The sequence below is a fragment of the Apodemus sylvaticus genome, chromosome 8 (genome assembly GCF_947179515.1).
Source record: "Apodemus sylvaticus chromosome 8, mApoSyl1.1, whole genome shotgun sequence".
Taxonomy (NCBI): domain Eukaryota; kingdom Metazoa; phylum Chordata; class Mammalia; order Rodentia; family Muridae; genus Apodemus; species Apodemus sylvaticus.
In genome coordinates, this window is record NC_067479.1 from 37,804,674 (window position 1) to 37,809,821 (window position 5,148).

The 5,148-nt window shown below is 37.6% G+C and overlaps 1 non-coding gene across 1 annotated transcript; it reads left to right on the top strand.

The window, feature by feature from the left end:
* Positions 1-4,555: 4,555 nt before the first annotated feature.
* LOC127691785 (U12 minor spliceosomal RNA) lies at positions 4,556-4,706 on the top strand. Its single transcript, XR_007979364.1, has one exon. It is a non-coding gene; the product is annotated as a U12 minor spliceosomal RNA (small nuclear RNA).
* Positions 4,707-5,148: the final 442 nt, after the last annotated feature.

Consider the following 5,148-nt stretch of genomic DNA (forward strand, 5'->3'; position numbering starts at 1 on the left):
TTGTTTGTCATTCCATCTTACTTTCTTCCAAATACAGTTTCCTTCCTTTTTAATGCTTCAATTCTTTCCAAAAATTAATTATTTTATTCACATTCTAAATTTTGCAACCCCCTCCCCTCTACCATGTTGCCACAAGGATTTAGAATGGAAATAGACTGAATGTGACTTTGCCAAAAGTACTTCAAAATTTCTTCCTGAGAGATATAATAAAACAAAATGATAGAAGATTTAAAAGTCACATTTTATTTTTGCAAGTAATGTATATTTTATAAATAAATTATCTTTAAATATATTTCAGCTGATTAGATCTCTGCTTAAAACATAATTTTGAGAAGTGAGAAAAGAAAGCACTGAAGCCATCAGAACATTTTAAATATTAAATAATTCGGACACAATTAATATTAAATAATTCAGGCACAATTCTGTAGATTTTAAATATTAATAAAGAGTTTGATTTTAACATTAGAATTATCAGAATCATTAATATCATGCCCAATAACAGACATTCTTCTTATAAAATACCTATTTTAAAAATATTTAGGAAAATATATATGAAATTAGAAAATAAAATCCACATTGTGCTTTTTTTTTGAACAAATGACTTTTTTTATTCAATATATTTTTTTTATTTACATTTCAAATGATTTCCCCTTTTCTAGACCCCCACTCCCTGAAAGTCCCATCAGCCCCCTTCCCTCCCCCTGTTTTCCCACGCAATCCTTCCCACTACCCTGTTCTGGTTTTGCCCTATACTACTTCACTGAGTCTTTCAAGAACAAGGGGCCACTCCTCCATTCTTCTTCTACCTCCTTTGATGTGTGGATTACGTTTTGGGTATTCCAGTTTTCTAGGTTAACACCCACTTATTAGTGAGTGCAGACCGTGATTCATCTTTTGAGTCTGGGTTAGCTCACTTTGTATGATGTTCTCCAGCTCCATCCATTTGCCTAAGAATTTCATGAATTCATTGTTTCTAATTGCTGAATAGTACTCCATTGTGTAGATATACCACATTTTTTGCATCCACTCTTCTGTTGAGGGATATCTGGATTCTTTCCAGCTTCTGGCAATTATGAATAGGGCTGCTATGAACATAGTGGAACATTTATCCTTATTACATGATGGGGAATCTTCTGGGTATTTGCCCAGGAGTGGTATAGCAGGATCTTCTGGAAGTGAGGTGCCCAGATTTCTGAGGAACCGCCAGACTGATTTCCAGAGTGGCTGTACCAATTTGCAACCCCACCAGCAGTGGAGGAGTGTTCCTCTTTCTCCACATCCTTGCCAACATCTGCTGTCTCCTGAATTTTTAATCTTAGCCATTCTGACTGGTGTAAGGTGAAATCTCAGGGCTGTTTTGATTTGCATTTCCCTAATGACTAATGAAGTTGAGCATTTTTTAAGATGCTTCTCCACCATCCCAAGTTCTTCAGGTGAAAATTCATTGTTTAACTCTGTACTACATTTTTTAATAGGGTTATTTGGTTTTCTGGAGTCTAACTTCTTGATATATATATATATATATATATATATATATATATTGGATATTAGCCCTCTATCTGATGTAGGGTTGGTGAGGATCTTTTCCCAATTTGTTGGTTGCAGATTTGCCCTTTTGATGGTGTCCTTTGCCTTACAGAAACTTTGTAATTTTATGAGGTCCCATTTGTCAATTCTTGATCTTAGAGCATGAGCTATTGGTGTTCTGTTCAGGAAATTTCCCCCTCTACTGATGTCCTCAAGGGTCTTCCGCAGTTACTTTTCTATTAGCTTCAGAGTGTCTGGCTTTATGTGGAGGTCCTTGATCCATTTGGAGTTAAGTTTAGTACAAGGAGACAAGGATGGATCACTTCGCATTCTTCTGCATGTTGACCTCCAGTTGAACCAGCACCATTTGTTGAAAAGGCTATCTTTTTTTCTATTAGATGTTTTCAGCCCCTTTGTCGAGGATCAAGTGGCCATAGGTGTGTGGGTTCATTTCTGGATCTTCAGTCCTGTTCCATTGATCTGCCTGCCTGTCACTGTACCAATACCATGCAGTTTTTAACACTATTGCTCTGTAGTATTGCTTGAGGTCAGGGATACTGATACCCCCAGAATTTCTTTTATTGTTGAGAATAGTTTTAACTATCCTGGTTTTTTTGTTATTCCAGATGAATTTGAGGATTGCTCTTTCTAACTCTGTGAAGAATTGAGTTCGGATTTTGATGGGTATTGCATTGAATCTGTAGATTACTTTTGGCAAAATGGACATTTTAACTATATTAATCCTGCTGATCCATGAGCATGGGAGGTTTTTCCATTTTTTGAGGTCTTCTTCCATTTCCTTCTTCATAGTCTTGAAATTCTTGTCAGACATCTTTCACATGTTTGGTCAGAGTCACCCCAAGGTACTTTATACTGTTTGTGGCTATTGTGAAGGGGGTCATTTCCCTAATTTCTTTCTCAGCCTGCTTATCCTTTGAGTATAGGAAGGCTACTGATTTGCTTGAGTTGATTTTATAACCTACCACTTTGCTGAAGTTGTTTATCAGCTGTAAGAGTTCTCTAGTGTAGTTTTTTGAGGCACTTAGGTAGACTATCATATCATCTGCAAATAATGATAGTTTGACTTCTTCCTTTCCAATTTGTATCCCTTTGACCTCCTTATGTTGTCTAATTGCTCAAGCTAGTACCTCAAGTACAATATTGAAAAGATAAGGAGAAAGGGGACAGCCCTGTCTACTCCCTGATTTTAGTGGGATTGCTTCAAATTTCTCTCCATTTAGTTTGATGCTGGCTACTGGTTTGCTGTATATTGCTTTTACTATGTTTAGGTATGGGCCTTGAATTCCTGTTCTTTCCAAGACTTTAAGCCTGAGAGGATGCTGGATTTTGTCAAATGCTTTTTCACCATCCAATGAAATGACCATGTGTTTTTTTTCTTTGAGTTTGTTTATGTAGTGGATAGCATTGATGGATTTCCGTATATTGAACCAACCCTGCATCACTGAAATAAAGCCTACTTGATCATGGTGGATGATCGTTTTGATGTGCTCTTGGATTCTGTAGGCACGAATTTTATTGAGTATTTTTGCATTGATGTTCATAAGGGAAATTGGTCTGAAGTTCTCTTTCTTTGTTGGATCTTTGTGTGGTTTTGGTATCAGCATAATTGTGGCATTGTAGAAGGAATTGGCTAGTGTTCTTTCTGTTTCTATTTTGTGGAATAGTTTGAAGAGTATTGGTGTTAGGTCTTCTTTGAATGTCTGATAGAATTCTGCCCTGAAAAGATATGATCCTGTGCTTTTTTTGGTTGGAAGACTTTCTATGACCCCTTCTATTTCTTTAGGGGTTATAGGACTGCTTAGATGATCTATTTGGTCCTGATTTAATTTTGATAGTTGGTATCTGTAAAGGAAATTGTGCATTTCCTCCAGATTTTCCAGTTGTGTTGAGTATAGGCTTTTGTAGTAGGATCTGATGATTTTTTTGATTTCCTCAATTTCTGTTGTAATATCTCCCTTTTCATTTCTAATTTTGTTAATTTGGATATTTTCTCTGTGCCCTTTGGTCAGTCTGGCTAAGGGTTTATTTATCTTGTTGATTTTCTCAAAGAACCAGTTCCTAGATTTGTTGATTCTTTGTATGGTTCTCTTTGTTTCCACTTGATTGATTTCAGCCCTGAGTTTGATGATTTCCTGTCTTCTACTCCTCCTGGGTGAAATAACTTCTTTTTGTTCCAGGGCTTTCAGGTGTGTCATTAAGCTGCTAGGGTATGCTCTCTCCTTTTTCTTTTTGGAGGCACTCAGGGCTATGAGTTTTCCTCTTAGCACTGCTTTCATTGTGTCCCAAAGATTTGGGTATGTTGTGCCTTCATTTTCATCAAATTCTAAAAAGTTTCTGATTTCTTTATTTCTTCTTTGGCCAAGGTGTCATTGAGTAGAGCATTGTTCAGCCTCCATGTGAATGTGGGCTTTCTGTTGTTTTTGTTGGTATTGAAAACCACTCTTACACCATAGTGATCTGATAAGAGGCATGGGATTAAGAGAAAAAAAAAGGAGAAAAATATACTCAAACAAAACAACCTCCAAAAAATACTATTATGTTTGTTTTGTGTTGGCCAACTATTGCTGGTATGGGCTTGCCCTTGACAGTGGCTTGAATCCTGAGTGAGACTCTCTTGTTACTTATCAATTGGAAATAGCCTCTGGATCAGGGATTGGGACTTGTCTCTCCTCTCAATTCTCCAGTACTTTTCTGTAGTAGAACTCAGGTGTTGTCCTTGCTGCAAAAACTTCTCATATTTATATCAGTGCTGCTGTTTAGAAAGCTTTATTTCCTTGGTATCTTCCATTTCCTATGGCTCTTTTTTTTTAATACGATATATTCATTATTTACATTTCAAATGATTTCCCCTTTCCAGGATTCCCCCTCCCTGACAGTCCCATAAGCCCTCTTGCCCCCACCCTGTTTCCCAACAATCCCTTCCCGCTTCCCTGTCCTGGTATTCCCTGCTGCATTGAGCCTTTCCAGAACCAGGGGTCTCACCTTCATTCTTCTTGGGCATCATTTGATGCCTTAAACTTATGAGTAAGGAAAATAATGATTCGGGGTGATGTCCGAGTCCTCGCTGCTTATGTGAGACCAATTTTTGAATGGGTTAAGGTTGATATCTAAGGCGACCTGCCTGCTTTGTGGGATGCCTAGGTATCTTGATCTGCCAGATCCCTCTGGTTCTTACTCCTCTTCCACAGAGATTGCTGAGCTTTGAGGAGAGGGAGTTGATTACAGCTGTAGATCTCTGTGTTTATTTCAGTTCTGTGCAGTAAGTAGGGAGCTCCCCTAATGATGGCTGAGAAAGGCACTGGTCTATGAGTAGAGCAGGGTGTCATTAGGAGTCTTTTTATTTTGTATATTTCTTTTTTCAATTGTTTGCTATGTTTTTTTTTAGAACAGTAATATTTGCTTTTCTCACTATTCCCTGCACTATCTGGTCTCTGGTCCTGGGTCATCAATCAGTGAGAGGGATGGGTTTCATCTCATTGAGTAGACATTAAATTTAAACAGATATTGACTGCTTAATCTCACAAGTTTGTCCCACTATGAGACTAGCACATCCTATGTTCATGTCAACAATTGCAGATCAAAATTTTCACAGCCGAGTTG